Source organism: Octodon degus, unplaced genomic scaffold, assembly GCF_000260255.1.
Source record: "Octodon degus isolate 3935 unplaced genomic scaffold, OctDeg1.0 scaffold00084, whole genome shotgun sequence".
Classification (NCBI taxonomy): domain Eukaryota; kingdom Metazoa; phylum Chordata; class Mammalia; order Rodentia; family Octodontidae; genus Octodon; species Octodon degus.
In genome coordinates, this window is record NW_004524660.1 from 3728542 (window position 1) to 3751178 (window position 22637).

The following is a 22637-nucleotide window of genomic DNA, read 5'->3' on the forward strand; positions in this document are numbered from 1 at the left end:
GCCGTGGCTATGACTCAGGCCTGACTCACTCAGCCAGCTCTGGCTTTCTTACAGTCAGTGAGGCAAGTGTGTGAATCAATTAGAAACACAACTTGCAAACTTAGGCTCATCGAATGGTACAGACTAGTGTCCTGTCTTCCATCATGCTTTCTTTAGATTGTTAGAATTTTAAAAACTTGGTAAGAAGAATTTGTTAGAATTTATATCTCTTATTTATTATAATCTAAAATGAGATGCAGAATCTGACTTAACCTGTTCAAATCTAATCTTATTCTAATTCTACATACAACTAATCTGTTCATTAAATATAGAAGTTTTCCTTGGCTCAATGCAATTTCCTCAAGTTTGTCATAGAAGTTTTCCATTGCTGTTCAAGAGTGTTATAAATTTTATGGAAGTGTTCTTTGATTTTTCAGGTTATTTTCATATTTTTCAAACATATTGTATTCAAATATGACACTTCTAATACTTTCAAGATGTTTATCTAGAAATTCCCATTTAAATATTAGTTCTTCAAATCTGGGAAGTTTGCCCATGAAGTTTTCACCCGAGACTGTAAATTGTGTTAAAGTTTCCTGCAGGGCCGTATATGAGCTCTTATCACTCCCATATTGAAAAAACCAAAAATTTCCCCCAACTATCAACTCCTCTCAAATTTAGCAGCGTCCTCAGTTCAAGCACACGTATCTGCTCGCGTCTCTCTGCCTCTCCTGCTCCGACTCTCTCCCCTTCCACTGTCCCGTGCCCGGAGTGTACGGTGCTTTCTTTCCACTCCTCCTGCACGCACGTCCCGGCAACACAGATAGTGTTGTCAGTGCTCCTCCTTGTAATACAGATATGCCTCCTCTTTAATGCTGGTGCCGCTTCCTTTGTGTTTGTTGGTTCTCTCATTTTTGTATCCAAAATCCAAGGTAGGTGGTGGCCTTGGTTGGCCTCTGTGCTTTAGGTGTCTGTCCTTTATGCCTTTTTCTAGCTCTTGTCAACCTAAAAAGTAAGGCGATGCACATCAAATACAAGAACAACAGATAAGAGAGTTTATTTAGGCCAGAGTTACGCAGGATGTCCACCCACTTCTCCAGGACAGGTGCGCCAGGGTTTTACCACTGGCTGCTTGTCTATAGCTGTGAGCTGCATTTTGTGAGGTGCAGCAGAAATGCCATCACTTGTTGGTCAAGGTTTCAGGCCAGTATTAAGAAAAGGTTGGCAGCTGTGTAGGCACGGGGTTGGGTGCGAGCTGGGTTTCTGGGTGGACAGAAATGGGGTCCGTTTACAGAAGGTCAACGGAGGTTAATAATGTTTTAGGAAACTCTGTGCTGTCCAGAGGTCAGCTTGAATCTGCAGCCCAGTTTATTTTTTTTTTTGCAGAACTGGGAATTGAACTCAGGCCCTTGCGCTTGCCAGGGAAGCGCTTATTCCACTGAGCCATCTCCCCGGCCCCCATGCAGCCCAGTTTAAAGGTTTGCGGCCAACATGTCTAGGACCTGATAAACTCTGAATCCATTTCAATTTCCTGAAACCAGTGTATTCCATTTGGGTTCTTTTTCTTGTCACGCCGCTCCTCACCATCGCTGGCTGTAGGCTTCTTCAGGGCAGGGCTGGCTTCTCAGTTCTGTAAGAGTGAGAGAGTAGATGAAGCTGCTGCTCACGCCCTGGCCCACTTGGGTGCTTTCCTGACCTTGTCTCCCCTGCGCTCCATCCACTGGGATTTCACTCGGAGAGCTGCAGGAGAGAGGCCGGTGCTGCCTGCAGCCTGCCCAATGGGTTCTGCGGCTCTTCCTTGTTCCTGAGGAATTGTGTGTTAGCATCTTTCACACACCTTGTCACTCCGCATTTTACTTGCTGACCGAAAGGGCAAACTCTTTGTTTTTCTAGGTTTTATTTTTCTATTAGGAAGAGATTGGTGTTCGTGGACCTGAATGCAATCAAGTCACATTTGGCCTCTTTTAAGATAAAGGAAGAATTAGAAACAACTCTTTTGCTTTGGAAAACTGTAGAAGCTGGAATGTTGCGGCAGTTGTTACTCTAAATGGAGAAAACCCAATGCATTTTTGTTGAAGGTGGAATCCCAGCAGTGCTGTTGTTGGCAGGTCGGCTGATACAGAGGCTTGCCAACGGGCCTTCCGCTGCAGCAGCCAGCTGTGTCCAGGGGGAGGGAAGGGTTTTGTGGAGGGAGTGAGAGCGTTAGCTGAGACACTCTTAGGCAGGTGATGGGTTCTTGAATAACTAGGAGTTTCTGCTCGTTGTCTATATTCTGTTCAAACCTATAGATGTTTTTGTAGGTAGGCATTTTTTATTTTATGTATTTAGTACAGGGTCTACAGGGTCTCACTACACAGATTTGACTCGTAGTAATCCTCCTGTTTTCAGCCTCCCAAGCACTGGGATTACAGGCATGCACCACCACACCCAGTCTCAGTTGCATCTCAGCAGCTCCGGGGACAGGGCTGACATGACACAGCAGGGATTGAACCCCAGTTGCTGGGACTAAAGTAGGAGCTTTACAAGCTTCCCCAAAGGGTGTGTATTCAATCTGAAGTTTTCTAAATCTAAGAGTTAAAAATACTAACTATACTATATAATTTAAATTTCAGGGATTAAGTTTTCACTAGATGAGTATTTTATTTCTGAAACTTAGATTTTCTTTTTAGAGAGTTTTGTTCTAGGAGATTGGCGTGATTTTTAATAGTGCTGTGTTTTTGGTTAGAATTGTACTTTTTTTTTTTTTTTATAGGAAGTGTTCCTCCTGGTGGCACATCTTTACCTGAAACAATTAGAAAGTCTTAAGTAATTGTTATGATTCATCTTAGTTAACTTACAAAAAATGGTTCTAAACATCGAAGATACAAATGTAGAATCTGTTTAGTTCAACCCCTATTATTACAGGAGAAAAAGATCGGGAAAATGCTTTGCTCTGTTCTGAGGGCCTGTTCAGATCCACATCAGAGCCCTGCTTAGCAGCAGAAAGGCCATGACTACGCCAAGTGGAGGTGTGTCGGGTTTTGTCCCAAAGATTACTCACAAGGAGGTCTTGAGGTTTCAGTGTTTACCAGCTCCCAATAATATCAGTTTCTAAAAATGCAGCCATAGAATTCTTAAAGCTCCAAGGTAAGCGCATAAAGCTCTGGAATCTTCCTTGAATAAATCCAGGTTTCTTGCATTCGAATCAGGAACAGCTTTTGAGTCTGCTCAGTATAATTATTTTCCTCATCCTTTCGGACGAGGCAGCCGCAGACCAGAGATGCTGCTGCTCTCGGATTGGATCTCAGCCACTAAGGGGAGAGCCACGTCTGCCAAGCGTGGGAGAAGGATTTTACTGAGGCGTTCTTTGTACTTAGGAGGGCAGGAGCACTGCTTTATCTATGGATGGTCTACTTCATTTCTCCTTCATGTTTTTTCCTGGCGGTGAGGACTGGGCCCAGGACCTCGCACATGCTGGGCGTGCCCTCTAGCTCGTATTTCAGTTGGCAGCGCTTGCAAATGCAGTAGCAGGCAGCAGGTAGGGCAGCCTCAACTTTACTCTTTCAGGCTCTAAATCAGGAAGTGAACTGATTAGTGTGAGCTGCTGAGGACATTCCTATTCGGAGTTTGAATGAGTAGATCTGAGCAGGAGTGAGGCTATCCTGACTTTTAAGACTGATTTGTTTTCCTGTTTCTTTTTAAAAACTATATAAATGGAGTCACACAAGGTGTGCTGTTGTGTGTCTGGCATCTTTCATTCATTGTGGTGTTTTGATAGTTTATCAGCATTGTTCCTATCTTTTTCTGCTTCTAGTTATTGGCATTACAAGTGATGCTGCCTTGGACATTTGGTTTGTAACTTTTAGTGAACATGTGTGCCTACTTCTGCCGACGGGAATTTGGAGCTACTTGGACCTATAATTCTAGCTGTGTTACACAACATTTGCTGGAGTTTTCCCAGTTCTTAATTTTTACGATTCTGTATCAGTATCTATATATTAATATTCACTAAGGTAATGATTCTCAAAGAACACAGTCCTAATTTTTCACTCACCAGTGGACTCTAAAAAGAAACCGGATGAACATCTTACCGCAACATACACTTCCCAAATATTTATGAAAGCACCATTTATATCTGTTATCAGTAAAAGAATATGGTTGTATAATGCTCTGTTTGTTGAAATTTCTTAGTATGTGTTGAACTTCATGATTAGAAATTCAAGTGCTGTGGACATCTTTGCTGGTAGTATGCCAAGAGGTAACCAGGGACGCATTTCTTTTTTGTCGCTATGACAGCTTTTATCTTGTCTGTTGGCCATCCAAAGAAGCATAAAGGTGTTTATTTTCTAAATTTGAGGGTGGATAGTTTTGTCCTAGTGTTGACTGAAGTGTATAATTAGTTTTTAAGCTGACATTTATCATTTGGTAAGGTTTAGGATTCTTTGTAGTCAGAATTTTTAACAATTGATATGTTATTTAAGCTTGAATAGCCTTAAAGTAAGTGATATATTTTTAATTAAAGATTCTTCTTTTTAAAGCAGTGTAGTGGGTTTTGATTAAGCCCAACCATTTGTCACCAGTTAGACTGTAAAACAGCGATCGATGGCGAACCTCTTAGGGACTGAGTGCCCAGACTGCAGCCCCAGACCCACTTATTTGTAGCCCAGTCTCCATGCTGCACACTTAGAGTTCAGTTCAGAAAAAAACAACTCGCACCTTAACATCTTTTGTCCTGAAAGAAAAACCCACAATAATGACTTTCACCAGTGCAAAGAACTTTTTGTTGAAAAGTAAAAGTTTGTGTTTGGTGTGCTTCTGTGCAGTCAGTGAGGTCTTGGCCGCGGGTGTGCATGCTGACGATCTGCCCGGACTTGGCTAACACTTCACTAGCTCGAGAGCAGCGCCTGGGGCACCGGGTGGTCTGTTAGGGTCGCCCGCATGCTGGCCTCCCTGAGCATGCGCGTGGGCCCTGTGTGTGCTGTTATCTGCTGCTGGGCTGCCAGGCTGACTTGGCTTAGTGTAACAGGGAGGGTTGTGGTGCGCACTGTGGCACGCGCGCCGTAGGTTCTCCTCCACAGCTGTAGAGAATGAAGAGGAGAGAGAAGTTGCACCCGTGACATATCTGTTCTCTAGTGGGGATTCAGATGTCCTGGAAATAAATGGCTTTGAAGCTCTAAGATGAATGGCCCAGGAAGTCCGCATCGTACTGCCTTAGTATATTTGTGCTGCTGTAATAAGCTACCCTAAGCCAGGTAGCTCGTACTAGAAACCTATTCCTCGTCGCTCTAGAGGCTGGGAAGCCTAAGGTGCAGTGTCTGAGAAGGGCCTGTTGCCTGGCTCATAAGCAGCGCCTTCTTGCTGTGCTGTAGGGTGGGGGAGCGAGTGTCCCCCTTGGGGCCCATTTCACACGGGCCCTCATTCGCAGGGACACTGTCCTTGTGACCTAACTACTTTCTCCAGGGTCTCTTCTGCTGATGCTGATGCTTTGAGCAGTGGGACTTTGATATTCTGGAGGACACAGACATTCACACATGATGAATCCTGCACATTGTGAGGCCTGATAGGCCGCTGAAAACGCTTGTTCACTGGGGTTTAGGTTAAGCAATTCTAAAGCAAAATCTCCAAACACAGAAATGTACTACGTGAGTCTGTTTATAAAAGCATTATAGAAAATGCAAACTGCTTTGTAAGAACAGAGTAGATTTCTGGTTGCTAGACATGCTGAGGGATGGGAAAACCGCGTCACTCAGTGGCGTGGAAAAACGTGGGAAATGATTGTGGATGATGGAAATGCTCACCACCTCGATTGCTGGGGCGCTTTTCACAGATATACACACCTGAAGAACCTGATCATGTGGACTTATGTGTAATTTGTGGCACATCAACCGTATCTCAACTCGATAATACACAGTCAAAATTTTTTTAAAAAAGTATAGAATTTTCCTTAAGGATCTCTTGATTTTTCTGCCGGGGGAAACTAAACTACCATTTCGTACGGCTGTTGGAACATTGAAAAAAAAATGTTCATTTCATTTCTACTCTGTGTCCTTCTTTGGACAAATATAGATAGGTAGGTAGGTAGATAGGGATGGACACAGACGCAGACAGACAGAGATGGATGGGAGACAGGTAGGACTTAGAAGAGACAGCACCTGGGTTGCGTGTGAGGCCCTGGCCGAGAGGAGAGACGGGCCACCACAGGCTGGGATGGGGTCATGCGACATGCAGAAAAGGTTTTATTTCCAGTGGTTATAAATAATCACTACTTGGCAACTCAAGACTGCACCTTCTTTGGAACTTCTTGTCTATTATGTGAGTTATTTCCAAAGTAGGGGCTTGGTTTGCACAAGGAAGAGTGAAAAGTGAAAAGGCAAGAACCGACTAGGTTAAACTTATCCTGTATTAACTAGGAATAGCGCTAGTAATTTTGGTCTTTCTGACTTTTAACATCTCCTTACTGGTGTTTGCAAATTTTAAAAATCAAAACTATATGTATAATGCATTCTCACTTTGAGATTCTTTGAGAATGTTATAATTAGATAATTTTACTTTACAAATTAAATATTTAAAGAACCTGTAATCATTTGGTATTAGGAATATTTGCCATCATCACTTCTATGTGAGGCTTTCTCCTGGACATCTTCATTGCAATTAGGAGATTAGGTGGCTCTAACAGAGCGCAGTCTGTTACAGGCGAGACCCTGCTCGCGTAGGATGCGCTTTTCTACCACCTTCTAGTGCTTCGCTGGTGCTCAGATCTTACGAGAAGTTGAAGGGTTCAACCTTCTAGGCAGACATTCTCGCAAGTGCTTTCTATCTTGTTATCATCAAGGGCCTTCTTATAGTTAGAGGGGAAGTAGCTGCATTTGTTCTCCAGGGTCCCAGCCTTTGCAGTGTGGGAAACGCTGTGGCTCAGGCACAGGGACCAGCCATGTGTTAGAGAGCATTTGAGGAGGATGAGTAATGAGGTGGCACAGTCGGGGTCCAGGGGTGATGTATGGAACCTTTCCTTGCACACCAGCACAGGTTCAGGCAGAGAGAACTGATGCGCAGCTCTCCACAGCCAGGCTGCAGGAAGGGAGGGCCACAGGCTGCGTGGAGAAAGCACAGGGGCTTGCGTCAGCCACATGACAGGGACACGCTCTCTTGGCGAGTGGGAAGTCACTGAAGGACTTCTCACAGGAGGGTAATATGATTGGAGCTTGCTCAGTTCGAGAACCCTGTGAGGGGCAGTGAAGGTGGATGACAGTTTGGGTAGAGGCCCGTTAAAATGTTTCGTGATAGCAGCTGTACAAAATAAAACATTAAGTGAAAGACTAATAAATGCTTATGCTGCTTACAGATCTAGCTACTATATGGGACACAATGTAAGGTATTGATTGCATAGAGGAAAAATATAAATATGGCTCTTGTCTGTTCTCTGCTAATTTAAAAACCACAAGGAATTGACTGTCTTTGTCTCTGTCTGGACCTATCTGTAGAGCTCCACATACACGAATGAGTAGTCCAGGGAAATACGCAGATGGGTGTTAAAGATACAGACAAGTGGAGTTCACCAGAAAGAGGACCCTTTCTGACTAGAGGGAAATACTGGTATTTTCTTTGTACTCATTTTAATTTTTTTAAAGTGTGTTTCTTTAGATAGCTCAGTAGAATAAGTGCTTGCCTGGCAAGTGCAGGGTCCTGAGTTCAATCCCCCAGGGGCGGAGGGATTACGTAAGGACTGGGGATTTAGCTCAGTTGTGAAGTTCTTGCCTAGTGAGCGTGGGGCTGTAGGTTTGGTCCCCAGCACAGGGATGGGAGGAGGGCAGGGCAAGGAGAAAGCTTGTGGAGTAGGTGGGAACTTTGTCATTGCAGACAAGTGCTGCGGTTTGGAGAACTCTGACTGTTGGGTAGATATTTTTTTGTTAATCAGAAATAGACTATCTGGAGTCATAAATTTATGAAAGATCATAATCCCAAAGCAGTTAAGATAAGCAAAATGCCCTGTGCCTCTCTCTAATGCAGTAGTTGGTGAACAAGTTTAACATTCTTATGCAGTGTTAGGTCAGTATTACAGTTGACTGTTCTTAGTACCACCAAAAGCAAAACAAACAACTATAGTTGACTCTTCTTCTGAGTTTTATGTTTTGAGATTTTTTTTCCATTGTGTGTTAGTTTATAAAGTTTTATTCGTTGATATTAGTCTGCAGTAAATGATGAGAGTCCTTGTGGGAAGTTAGCACAAGTGCGTAACGCATCTTAATTTTACACTTCTCCCTCCCCTCACTTGCCGCTGTTCATCTTTGAGATTTTCCTCCTTTTCTTCTTTTGGACTCAGGGCTTGGTGGGGAAGGGTCTTGTGCCTGTGTTTTGCTCCCTAGTTTTGTGAGCGTGTATCTGCATTGCCTGTCAGCGCTAGTGGTGGATGCGTCTACACTGCATCCAGCTCTCCAGCTCGGAAGCGGACGGGGGTTAGCAAGCTCCTCGATGGGAATGCCGCGCGGCGCTGTCCTCATGCTGTCACCTGCTCACTCCAAGGCTGGTCCTCAGAGCCCTGCGCGGCCTCCCTCTCGGTGAGTTGTGGATCTTGAAGCTTTTCAACACAAGTTTTGGAAAGGAAGCCTTGCCGCTGCCTGTCTGGTTGAGGCTAAGGCATTGCAGCGCTTCTGTGCCGGGGAGATGGGACCCGACACCGCTGAGGGAAGATTGGCCCAACCGTCTCCCTGTTACTCAAAGGGTTCAAGGGATTATTTCAAAGGAGTGTTGCCTTTGCTGATGAAATCCAGTGTCTATTTCTTCTCTCCCTGATACATATTTTTTAAAGTTACAGAACTCAAATATAAGTATCAAATATACGATACTTATATTTGAGTTCTGTATTTTGGGTATTGATTCTGTTTCTTTTAACTTTCTGTTTTTAGTAAGGTACTATATACTGTTATTTTAATAAGATAGTATGGACATTAAGACATCATTTTTATAAATCTATGGAAATATTCTATAGATCTTTCAGCATGTTAATTATTTTGTCTCTGCACGTGTATAGGATAAAATATAGTGCTTACAGTGTCTTATAAACAGCAGAAATTGTGTACAATGAATGTACTTCCATTTCTAGCTCTCTGACTATCAGTCTGTCCATTAATCTCTCTAAAGTCCAGGTCTGTCGGTTTGGTGAGCCAAGGTTTTTTTTGTGTGTGTGGGTGTGAAGGGGTTACTGGGGATCCATCACAGGACCTTGCGCTTGCCACGCAGCAGGTCTGTCAGTTTGGGTAAACTGTTTATCCTCCCCTAACCTTGGTTTCTCACTGTGATGCTGGGCAAGGCAAATCTGTAGGCCTTTTCATTTTAAGATGCCTGATTTCCCCAGAATTATAGACAACTTCTCTGCTTACATTAAGAATTCCTGGACAGTAAGCTCTCAGGAGTTACCTGCCATATGGAAACTTCATTAAAATAGCCTTGTTGAAGCTACATATGACATTAGTTTAGATTTAGTGGATTTTTTATTCTTTTTTTCTATAAATGAAATCACAAGCCTAAATTGATGAGCATTAGTAAATGGTTCCACAGGGAATTTGATTTGAGAGTTCTGTTAAATATTTTCTACAACTATATATTATTTAGTAAAACTTTAATATAAAGGAAATGCAAGTTTTGGTTTTAGAATAGTTATGAGTTTTCTCCAGATTACTGATTTGTTTTTATTTTTAAATACAAATACATAAACAATCACTTATTTAGTATTTTGTGAATAATTGCTAAAGCATACATTGAAGGAGAACTTGCATGATAAAATGGATCATTAATAGGGACAATTTGAATATTTTTGATAGGGTATTTTTGTCATTCAGTACATGCAACTGTGGAAATACATTTAAAAATATGCCTTACAATGCTTTTATTCTATGGTTAATTTTAATGAAGTGGTTTTGTTTTTTGGTATCAGAATATATAATTACTTGAATTCAGGCACCCTAAAGAGTACTGCTGGAGTAGGATGTGCTAACTGTGTTTCTTCTACATGTTCTGTCCTCCATGATCTCGTCCTGTTTGTTTGCCCTGCCTTGTGACAACGCAGGCTTACATTTCTGTGTGCCACTGCAGGCCCGCAAGGGCTGAAGATTGGTCGCTGTTGGCTTAGATGTGTGCGGGCCTGAGCTTTGTGCCCGTTTACCGTATCCGCTGTTATTAAAGTTCTTGTCACCCACCCCGTGGCTGTGTTGACGTCCCGGCCTTGGGCTTCTTCACCTGTGCACTACTTTGGTTCCCAGTATGGCATCTTCTGCTTCCTGTGCTGTTTGCCGAGTCCCGCGTTTGGTGGGCCCCAGGGGTGTTTCCCACCCTGCGCGTGGTGCTGGGCTCTTTGTTCCCTTCTTCCAGCCCGTCTGTAAAGGACGTGAGAGCAGGAACTTTCGGTCCTCTTCCTGTTCTCAGGTTAGCCTGCAGCGTGGCAGGGGAAGGTTTGATTAGGTAATCTAAGGCCCTCCCACCTCTGCCCCTCCCCCTGCTCAGTTAATTGCCACCTCTCTATCCCGGCCTTAGTCCCTGTTACGCTTTGATCTTGGGACTTTTTCTTTTCAGAGTGCTTGACAGTTCTTCCTGGCCATTCTGTATCTCAGAACCACGGTTTGAAACTCACTGTCTAGAGGTCTCCTGTTTTCTTGATGGTATCATTCACCCAAATATTTGACTATGAAAAGGTCTAGTAATTTAAAAAAATCTCTTTACAACTCACCGGCACAGTGGCTTAGCTCACTAAACTGAAACAGAGTGACAATTTCTTTGAAACTTAGTTCACGCATCTATAAAATTCCTACCCCTTGGAGTTATGTTGAGGACTGTGTAGGGAAATATGCACCAAAAGTGCTCAGTGTGGCATGTGGCACACGGCGGATGCCGAGCCACGTTTCTGGCTACAGGTGTGGTTTCCGGGGTGTCACAAGAGAACTTCCTTAGTGGTGCTGCACTGCCCACTACTTGTGGCCACGGGGCTCGGGCCTCCGTGCAGTAGGAGTTCCTCCCAGTCCTGTCAGGGCCGGACTTCACGGGGAAGCGGATTCTGATCACGCTTTTCTCTTGGGAGACCCTGAAGACCCTGTAGCCAGCTGTGACCAAGTCTGCACACCTCATTTGACATTTCAGAAGGCTGATCATCTCCAGAATTTCCAGCTTTATTTGTTACCTCTTTTGGTTATATTTCCAGTCATTACTTTCACATTTTTTATTTCCTCAGCTTGCCTTAAATGTGTCGCATCCCCCTCGCCTCTGTTCTTTATGTCTGGTTTTCTCCAACCATCATTTATGGCCCTGATTCTTGTTCATCCTGAAGTTTTTTCCCGAACCTTCTCTTGGGACATTGTTCTCTTTGCTTCATTCATAAATTTTATTTATTCTTTTGTTCTTAAGACAATGGTCTAGGCATCTGTTGTAGATAGTGATCCGAAAGACCCCAGTCCCCCTGGAACTTAGGTCTTGCCAAGATTTATTTGACAAGGAGTCATGTCTTATGTTATCTTTTGCAATTTGCATTTATTTATCAAACTTGTATTTTTTTCTCATGTCTTATTTGATGTTTTACACAGAGGAGGAACTATAAAAGTTTTGCCTAATTTTGTAGGGTCATATTCATGTCAAGAGTTTGGAAACTACAGCTTCCCCCTCCAGAGTGTTACTTGGGATCTGTGTGACACGGGAGAGAGTTACACATTGCACTCAGATACAGAATGTCCTGGTGGTTCAGATTGCCCGCACCACTTCCGCTTGCTGTGGAAGCAGCTGCTGCTGTGCGAACCGCGCTTCTACTCTTACCTGATAGACAGGGCGCATCTCACATCACTTGGACTTAAGGGAATCCTTTCTCGCCCTTCTGACTTTCCTGTGCCTCATCTCCTCCTTTCATCTGAACAAATATTGGAACATGTTACACTTACCTATAGCTGGTTAAGTCTTAGCATACTGTACGACTCTGGGGACTAGAAATCCAGCCGGGGTGGCTCCTCGGGGCGGAGGCCCTCTCTGCCCTCTGGACCAGGGTGGATGCTCCTGACTGCCCCAGCAGGGTGGGGCTCCTGTGCTGCTGTTGGGTAACCTTTCCCAGAGTCAGGATGTTTTGTACAGCGCCTGTCTTCCCGGACACCACACTCTCTGTGGGGCCGGAAGTCCCTCCTACCCCCTTTTGCCCCCCTGAGCCCCAGGTCCTGCTGAGTAGGCGCAGTCAGGTAAAGTGCACGATGAGCGCGCAGCGAGGCGCGTGCCGTGGAGCTTGCTGCCCCCTAAGCATGCAGAGAGCTGCTGTGCCGCCAGGGTGCTGGGCACCGGAGTGGGCTAAGGGCCCCGCGGGGTGCAGCTGGTCCCTGCTAGTGGGTGCTCGTTGGTCTGCAAGTGTGCTGTTTGGTTGTCTTGAAATCTAATATCTGCTTGGAGTGTCTAGGATTTTTTTTTTCCGTCAAATTTAAGCTTCAAAGAGGAAAGGGAAACCTCATGGTGAAGAAATAGTTTTATTCTACGGATGAGGAAACTGAGGAACAGACAAAGTCGCTCAGATTCACATAGGATGGGGAGCTGCCTCCCTGCCTGCCTGGCCTGGTGTGTCACCTGATGGTGACAGTCCTACCTTGTACCTAGCCTGTCTTGTCAGAAACTAGATCTATGTCTGACTCAGGTGTTCTTTTGTTTGTATTAATAAGTGGGGCAAGGAATTAAGATTAGGAAATGAGGCCACTGCTGATTAAGATTTTTTGCATCTCATTAAAATTTTTTTTTTTTCCCAATTAGCTCTGACCTTTTTTCTTTTGATATTCTCTTACCACTGCCAAAATTTTCCATGGTGGTTTATCTGTTAAGAGTTTTGATTTGCCTGGTCACTGTTTTGGGCCTGTTGGATTGAGTTGAAAACTTTTCTGGGTATTTGGGCTTTCCATAATTTGAAGAGTTTGTTTGTTTATACATACATACACACACATACATACACACATGAACACATACATACATACATACATACATAGCACTCTGTAAGGCAGGTCCCAGGCCCTGCCCTTCTGCCTCAGGCACATGGATGTATTCACACCTCGTATCTTGGTTTGGATGGGCTCGTAGCTGTCACAATGTCTTCCATAAACTTTTGTCAAGTTAAATTAGAACACTGCCTTCCACTCAATGCTGAAGTAAACCTCCACCAGGCATTTAGCCCTGTTGTCACATGCCGGCCACCACGCCTTGCTGCTATTGCCTGTGTGCTGTTTTTTTTCCCTACTGAAACATCTTGTTTCTGGAGCAAGGGACTGACTCCTGTTTTTCTTTTTGATTCTGACTGTGTGTCCTGCGGTGCTGGGCATGGGTCCCTGCCTGCTAAGAAAACACTCGACTGTTGGTTGAAGGAACTTGAGTTACAGAGTTTGCACTCGGTGTTTTTTCTGAAAATCTAAGTGCTTTCCAAACATCACGGTTCCCTGGAGAAACACAGTCCTCTCTGACAAAACAGGGACACTTCCCCTTTGTGTCCTGTGTGATGTGACAGAGTGCTTTTGTGTACTTTCCCTCACTCTGCATCCTTAGAATAATTTCAAGGAGGAGAGACCACTCACTCCCCTTCCAAGGGTGAGGCGTTAGGACTCAGGTAACTTGCCTGTTAATCGCGTGGCCAGAGCTGGGACGTGGCGATGGCTCATGTGACTCTTGTGTTGCCACAGGAGGGACAGGAGCAACCAGGCCATGAGTCCCGAGGGCTGGGCCCAGGCGTGTTGGTTGCCCATCACTGTGGCAAGGTAGAGTTGAAATTCTTGTGTCACATGCCTGTTGACTCCCTGTATAGGTGCTGCTGTCGTGGCACTGCCCGTAGGCACCGTGGGGTTCGTTCCTACTGCTGGACTTTCAGGACCTGTTGGCTAGTTCCATCTGTCTGTCCTCTGCATATAAAAACAATTAGACATTTTTAGCGAAGTCTTAGGAACCCTAGTTATGATACTTAAATTTTTGTTAGTGCTTCCAAAGCTCTACTCTGCCAGCGTGAAGGACTCTATCCAAATGAGGTGTGACCCCCAAGTATTGTGAATGTTTAAGAAATATTGCAGTAAAACACATTGCCATCGTCCCCCCGAGACGCCTCTGCTCACTCTGAGCCATTCGTCCCGTTGGTCTCACCACTTGCCGACGCGGTGCTGAAGTCCTCTTCGGAGATATCTCTAGCTGTGCCGTCATGGCTGCCTCCAGGTCCTGAATCGTTTAAAACTGTTTATGATTCATGTTCATTTTGACTTTGGGGCAGAACCAGACGTCGCGTGGAGCCAGATCTGGTGAGCAAGGTGGATACAGTGGACGAGGGCGCATGCTGCGTGCTTTCAGGGACCGGCCTTCTCGTTGGCTGGCACTGGCTAGCGTCACTCATCGTATTTTTGATCATTTTTCCTAAAGACACTTAGGAAAGAGGACTTCCAGAGCTGCTTCAGGAGATGGACAGAGATAGGAAGTGTGTCTGAGGTGAGGGGAGTACTCGGAGAGGGCTTAGGAGCAGTGCGTCCTTGCCGTAGTTGTCATTTAAAACATTCGCGTGTACCTTGAGCACCCCACGTAGGTCGGTGAGCAACTTCCTCCTCAGTATTACCATTCCGAGGAGGAAAAATCCAAGCATCGTTATTGTGGGGAGGAGGGACCTTCTTGTGCACTCTTATATGTATCACCCATAAAAGCCCTAATCATCGTTGGGGTCATCTTTGAGCTCTCACCTTGGGAGTTCAGCTTTTTTTTTTTTTTTAAGCTTTTATTTGTTCATTTATTTGGTACAGGGTCTTGCTGCGCAGCTCCAATCCATAGTGCTCCTCCTGTCTCAGCCTCCCCAGTGCTGAGCTTACAGGCATGTGCCACCACGCCTGGTCTTGACCGGACCCAGGGTTCCAGGGCTGGAACAGCCTGTGGCACCAGGGATCGAACCCAGATCCTCGCGCTTGCCAGGCAGGCACTGGACTGCCGAGCTGTCTCCCCATTGCTGGGATTTAGTTTTAAGGTTCAATGCATTTCCTTCCATGTGCCTCACAAATTTAGTTCTCTGATCTTAATTTGGAGCATTTAAAGTTTTTGTCATTGTCATGTATGATTGCTAATGGAAGTTCAGTTTTGTATCGGTGGCTTTGTGCACACCCTGCACTCAGTGGCAGCTGAGGACCAGCAGCCGCACACTTCCGATGTAAGCTGACTCTGTCTTCCTTATCAGCATTTTATATCTATGACCTTCTGATACTTCTCTGTGGGAACATACATTTGTGAGGCTTGCTTTGGGTTTGTGTAATCAGATGTAAAAATCATTTTAAATGGTAAAAATTTAAGACATTAAAGATAGATACAGACTTTGCAGACAGTATAGACTCCGTGAAGACAGGCTTATGTGTATGTCCTTGGTGGGATGTACGCTAGTCCTGGCTGTAAAACATCTGCATGAACAGAAATTGTAATAGGTTAGCTTCAAGGTAATTTTATCAATATGAAATTGCTGCTTTCACGTTAGCCCCAAAGAGAGATAACCAAGAAATGGTCACATTGACTCGATTCTTTTTTTTTTTTTTTTCCCGGAACCGGGGATTGAGCTCAGGCCCTTGCGCATGCCAGGGAGCGCTTATTCTGCTGAGCCATCTCCCGGGCCCACTGATTCTTACTGTACCGCCACTGCTCAAGTGCTCGTGGTTCTGTGAAAAGTAGGGCGGTGGACGAAGATGGCTGGGTCTTCAGTCCATCCAGAGGTGGGGTTGGGACTTCCAAGGAAGTTGAGAGATTTGGTTCCTAAGGGCCAGCTGAGGCAAATGACTGCCAGGTAAAGCACCTGAGGGCACCTCGTGCTGTCCCTTTAGAGGAGGTGGTGAAGTGTCGGGGGAGCGACACGTTAGCAACACGAGGGAGAATTAGATTTTAGCCCTTCATCAGAAGGGAGAGCGGGGGAAGTGAGGTGGCCGCAGGGCGCGGTGCGGCGTGGGAAGGGATCTCGGGCGCCGCCCTGGGCGCTTCTCTCGCAGCTGTCTCGCAGCGGCTGGCTCCTGAGATCCTGTCCCTCTCAGCCTCTCTGCAGCGGCTTGCGCCCTGGAGGGAGAGTCAGCTCTGCAGTTCCCGGAACAGGCCCCGGGGAGGTACTTCGAGGTCATGGCTGAGAGCAGTGTTACTGCTCTACGGGTTTTACCACGCCTTGTAATTTTTAAGCTTCTTATCAGGACCTGTTTGCAGTGCATCCGATCACGTTCCTGTGGGGAGCTGGACACACTTCCGAGGCGCATCTCAGTTCCTGTTCATCCCTCCTCGGTCCTCTCCCCTCGGTCCATTGCTTGATCTCCTTCTCATTTGCAATGACCTATTGCCCTACTTTGTATTATCTGTTATTTTGCTCTTATTTACATTTTTGGTTTTTAAGACAGAGAACGCATGTAATATTTAAGCTTGTGTGTCTGATTTATTTTGCTTAACACGATGGTTTCATAGTGCATCTATTTTCCTACAAGTGCCCCAGGTTTATCCTTCTTCACGGCAGAGTAGTATTCCATTGTACATAAATACAGTTGTCTTACCCATTCATCTATTGGTGGACATACAGGCTACTTCCAAGATTTCACACTTACGCATCGTGCTGCTGTAGACATGGGATATGAGTATCACTGTCACATGATGTGTTTTCTGGGCCTGGAGCCTTGGAATCCAGTCCGTCACAGTTTTCTCTGCTGAGCTGTAGGTTTGTGAAGTGTCCTACCTTCAACAGAGTCCTCTGTGTCCTTTCACCCCAGACTGCAGCTACTGGAGAAACTGAGGCATGACCTTCCTCATCCTGGGAGATGGGAAAATGATCAGCCCGCTGGTCTTTGCTGGACACTGGCTGTGGCGGGAGTTTAACAGGCTCCCACTGGCTTGGGCGTCCAGTGTCACACGAGTGACTGTGCCAAGGTGCCCCCACTGGCGGGAGACGGGTGCAGCCAGGTGTCCAGCACCAGTGGTTCCCACTCTGGCAGTGAGACATGAGTTGCAGCTCGTTGTGAAGGTATTCGGTCGACTTTGGTTTTAATGTCAACATTGCTGTGACATTGGGGAGCACAGTGTAGAGGCGGCTTGGCGCTGGCAGATGGTCGTGCTCCAGGCGACTGCCTCTGTCACTTGTTTTTAAAACTCGAGGTTACCTGAGATTACTTGCTGCAGATTGCAGAAACACGAAGCATTGCGTTTAGTTTTTAGTTGATGGATTCTTTTTTGAAGACATTACTCTGTCTTTGAAATTCTGTGTCAAAAGATTTTGTGAACTAATTTCTTTAGGAAGTGACAGTTTTAGGTGTGTTTTCCATGGCTTTTCAACTTTCCATTCTTTGGTCAATAAAGAGAGAAAATTCCCATTTTGTGTTCACCTCCCTTAAACTTCAGCTTGTTCGGGCTCAGCTGCGCCGCTTGGTCCTCGTATTGCCTTGGTGGCACTTGAATCCCTTATTCACTTCCACCGCGTTTTGTTTGGACCAGTACTGTTTACAGTAAATTTGTGTTTGTTTCTAGATGAGATACTTGAAGAAGAGCAGCAGTGGACTCGCTTGCCCCACTGCCTGTGCTGCCCTGGTGGGAACCAGTGTGTTTCGTGTCAGGCTGACGGGAGGTTTTATTTCATACTTGATTTTCTGCCTCGTTTGTTTGCCCGTTTAAGGCAGAGCCTGCTCCGCGCTCACCCGGCCGCCCCCTAATGGCTACTTCTTCCTGCCGCCTTCTTGCTTGCTACACAGCCGTCTCTGTGATGGCCTACTTTCCAAGAGAAGATTTTTCTTTAAAACATGTGTCATGAAATCAATTATACCTTTAGGTGACTTGATTTACATTTTATTATTTTAAATATTTTGAAGATTTGAAGATACTCAACAGCTTTCAGGGCAGGCTAGCTAACCTGCTGTGTGACATCCAGAATTGTGTTGCTTGAGGTGGTGTTTGTGGAAGTCGCTGTATTTTTAATTTATATTTCTGCTTGCACAATCCAGTATCACTTTGATTCTTGTCACCTGCATTCAACTCCTAATTTATTCATCTGTAAGGTGCTTGTGTTAACCTTATGTTTTATAGACAGGCCACAAGGAAGTAAACAGGAATGTAATGTGACGTACGGGTAGATGTTCCATTGTGAAGATTTTAGGCAACTGTTAGAGTTTCGATTGGGATAACTTTCTGAATTGAGATTTACCATTTTTATAAAAAAGGAAGAAAACTATGAAACACCTCTAGCCTTACCTGGCTATGAATTACGTTTTATGTGGCTCTGGTGTGCTGTGCAGGGTGGCAGGGGAGGGGGTCTGCTGTGGTTAGGCCAGTCAGCCGCTGATTGCTGGCCTGCTTGTCCCGTGGCATGGGACACACAGCTCAGAGTCGGCCTGTGGAGATGTCATGGCCCAAGCCTACCCTTGAGAAACTTGAATTTAGTTTTCAAGCTTAAGAGGAAAACCCTGATACTGGTATTGCATATTTTAAAGTTTAATGCAATTAAACGCAGTATACTGAATCAAGTCTGACCTGTTTGGGGGCATACTGCCTGTCACCGTGACATTCAGTTATGTTAATTCTGACTTCCTTTCTGTCAGCTGTCACTGTGGCTGTGCTGATGTGGGCTCTCGAGTGGCATACAGCATGTAATATAAACTGACCTACCAGCTTCTGAGGCTTGGCCTCCCCTTCTTGATCTAGGGGAGGGAGTTTTATGATGTGTACTCCTACACGTATTTTAATAACTGATGGCCCAGAGAAGATACTTAGTTGTGCTTCTGTTCTTATCTGTATAAAGAAAAGTCTGGATTGAGCCTTAGAAAGGCTTTAGAATTAGATAGGTCTGGCCATAAATCCCACCGATGCTGCTTGGTAGCTGTGTGGTCTTGGGTATTCCACTACATCTCCTCTTTTCCTCATCACTGAAACAATAATAATCATGTTTTCATCATAGAGTTGTTAAGATTGGATGAAGAATTCATGTGGTGTGCTCAGTGTAGAGGCCTCCCAGGTAATCGCACAGGTGAGTGCTACCCATTCATGTGGTGTGCTCAGTGTAGAGGCCTCCCAGGTAATCGCACAGGTGAGTGCTACCCGTGATGATAGCCAGACTAATGATAGGTTCATTAGTTTGGCTCTCATTGATGGCTGCCTCTTCTTAGTTCATGCTTAACTGATTTTTAAGGTGAAGCTAAGAAAATACGCCTGGTGTAATACTTTTCCTGACTCCATTCTTATTAGCTGTCGCTTCTCATTCTTATTTTGTCTTGCATCTTTTTTTCCTTTTAATATGGTTAATGAATAACAGAGGTTGTTGAAACTGTGTTTGAAAAATATTCCTAATTGAGTGTTTATTAAATGCCTGGGAAAGGAATAGGTGATGAGCTAGCATAACTCCAGAGCTTCCTCCCCTGTTACAAATAAATGTGTTTATTTCAGTTGCCTTGTTTGTTTTTGGTCTTTTTTGATTTTACCGTATTTTTTTGGTTGAACTGTTTTTTAGGGGAGGTTTATTTTTTGTTTTTGGTGCCAAGGACCGAACCCAGGGCTTCCAACTTGCTAGGCAGGCATTCTACCACTGAGCCAAATCCCCAGCCCCAATGTGTTTATTTCAAAAACAGAAAATGCAAACAAGAAGAGAAACATCATTTGCAGTCACACCTTGAGATCGTCATTTGAATTTTGTTTTCTTGCTAATAGTAGAAAGGATAAACCACCGAAAGCATGTTAGGAAGAGGCCTAATGTGAGTGTTTGTGTAGAGGGAAGATGGGCGGTCTCTGATACAACTCTGAGGAGGCTGAGAAGCCTGGAGTAGGGTGCAGAGCCCTCCCCAGTGACAGGGCCACCTGTGGTCCTGTTGTGCAGATTGCCTGGGCTCAGCCGAAGCAGCGCCGCTGGTGACTTCGCCACAGCCTTCTGCGCTGGGTGAGACCGTGACTGCTCCTCTTCAGTCTTTTTCAAGTGCATGCCTTTTTTCTTTTTTCTTTTAGTAAAAAGAACAGAAGAAACTTTGTGTTATGGTTGATACATTGTGTCAACTTCAGAAGTTTAAAAGGTTACCTGTTGTCTGTGCTACTTTTTCTCCTAAGTGCATGCCTTTTTTTTAAAAAATTTTTTTTATTTTTAAAATTTTTTTTTAACATTTATTTATTGCGCGCGCGTGTGTGTGTGTATGTGTGTCCAGCTCAGCCCACCAGGGGGTGGGGCTGGCTGGCATGTGGTGCTGGGGGATTGAACCACGGTCCCTGTGCTTTGCCAAGCTTGTTCCAGGTAGGTGCTTTAGACCACTGAGCCATCTCTCCAGCCCCAGTGCATGCCTTTCACTGAGAGAGTAACAAAAGTGTGCAGTCAGAGAAGCGTGGGAATGTAGGTCCGGGGCCACTAGCCATGGTGGGTGGAAGGACGCGGAGGGGCAGGGAGACGCTGATCAGCCCCCCGCCGGCTGCACCCCTGGGACTTGCAGATGCGCCCCTTTCCATGTGCACGCGTACTGCTGAGGACTCTGTGCCGAGCTGAGTCGGATGTGGGGACGCAGCCTGTCATCCTCACGGTCCAGGAAGCAAGGTAGGCGGGCTGCAAGTTTGAGCTCACCCTGGACAACCTAGTGACTTTACTGAGACCCTGCCTCGAAAATAAACCTTAAAAAAATGTTGCTCGGTGGTGAGGGCCTGTGTTCAGTTCCTAGTACCACAAAACTGAAGAAAAAGAAACATCCTCCAGAACAACAACAATAATAATAAGAGCTTGACACACGGGATCATTGTTGTATATTTTCATTTTCCTGCGTTAGTTGATTTAGTGTAATGCCCATCTTTCTAAATGGTTTTATGTGTGAATTCATTTTTTCAAAAGAGGAAAGATATTCCTATCTTTTGGTTAGCAGCTCTTATCACTCACTATCTCATAAATACCCTAGTGGATTTAATAAGCGGCCAGACAGGATTAGACGGTTCAGACCCTTTCCAACTTTGTACTGTTGTGCCGAGATGGCTAGAGAGTCTGGCGGCTGAATCTTTGCATAGTTTCTTGATACAGGAGAAATATAAATCCCAACCCATTAGATGTCAGATGTGCTGTGTTCATGTGCCCCAGAACTGAGGGATGAAGCTGTGAACCAAAGGAAGAAACTAGGAGAGTTTAATTGCAAATAAGGAGAGGAGAGTAGTGCCTGGGTTTCCAGCGGGTTCCCTCGTGCATAGCCCCCGAGGCTCTGCGTTGGGGTCATTTGTGCGGCAGAGTTACAACGTGGGCCAAGTCACAGCCAGCCCGTAGACTCACAGGGATGGCTGCCCAGTTAATGTTGGCCCAGTGAGGGGACAGTCATGCAGCAGGGCGCATGGAAAGAGCGAAGGCATTCGGGGTGGGTCTGGATGCGCCGCGTGGCCACCTGGAGGCCCATCTCTGCGTGGCCTAACCGGCCAGGTGGTGCTCTCACTGTGTCATTTAAGTGGCTGCTCTTCCCTTAGGAAACCGTGTGGGCTGGAGCCTGGCTTTCTTCAGGTGTGTCTGCAGCCACAGGGGTGCTGCGCGTGTGTGCGTGTGCATGTGTGCGCGCACACGTGCCGACTGCCTTGCGGGCCCCGTCATCTCAGACTGTATATTAATTTCTATCCATCTTAGCTGCATGTAACAATCTTTTTCTTTAGGTAAAAGTCCAAGAAATAGTACTGGCCCGGAGGGCAGGGCGGTCCCCTTTGATACACACTCTGCGTCTTGCAGGGTCCTTCTGCTTGTTCCCGTCCTCAGCTCACGTAGCTGACTGGAGGGCAGCAGGTTACGGAGGGTCCCACTCAGGGTGGCTTGGACCCCACGTCATCGCAGGCGCCTCAGTCTCCACCCATGCTCCACCCTGAAGATGACTTTGTTATAAATTGTGGAAGGTTTTACGTATACTTTTGAGTTTTGAATTATTTGGCTATAAAGAGCTCATTGACACTTGGCAATGATGTTTTGCAGTTACTTGGTGTATATGGGAATTCCTTTAACGTAAGACAAACCTAACTTAGAAATTGTTTGCAGTGTAGTTAAAGCTTAATGACTGATGAGTTGAGCAGTTGTTCTTATATCTGTGATATTGAAGCAAAACTTACTGATGTGTTTTTTTCTAAATTGAGATACCACGTTAAGGGGCTGGTGAGATGGCTCAGTGGTCTAAAGCACCTACTTAGAACAAGCTTAGCAAAGCACAGGGACCGCCGTTCAATCCCCCAGCACCACATGCCAGCCAGCCCCGCCCCCTGGTGGGCTGAGCTGGCCACACACACACACACACACACACACACAAAAAAAAAAAATTAAAAAAAAAAAAAGAGATACCATGTTAAAGGTGTTAAGGCCTGTGGTGTTTTCACAGAGCCCTAAATGGCTCATCGCCTCTAGGCATCTTGTCCATGGTACCTAGGATTTATCGTAGCCTTCCAAATGTTTCAAGGGCAGAGGGAGGAAGTTGATACAGTGGTTCAGAATGGAGATAAAGGATAAACATCTGTGAGGTTAAAGATTATGTGCCATAACTTTATGGCTTGGTAATCAGTTTAAAATAGCAATAAATAGGCCCGGGGAGGTAGCTTGGCAGTCTAAGTGCCTGCCTGGCAAGCGCAAGGACCTGGGTTCGATCTCCATCACTGTGTGCCGTGCCGACTCTGAGTACCGAGCCAGGGACCAAAACCGGGCGTGGAGGCGCACGCCTGTAATCCCAGCACTAGGGAGGCTGAGACCGGAG

At 45.5% G+C, this 22637-nt stretch overlaps 1 protein-coding gene across 1 annotated transcript in view; it reads left to right on the forward strand.

Annotated features, from left to right (window-relative positions):
* Window positions 1–22637, forward strand: part of Vav3 (vav guanine nucleotide exchange factor 3) — a 347338-nt gene that overhangs the window by 25604 nt on the left and 299097 nt on the right. The window lies entirely within an intron of this gene.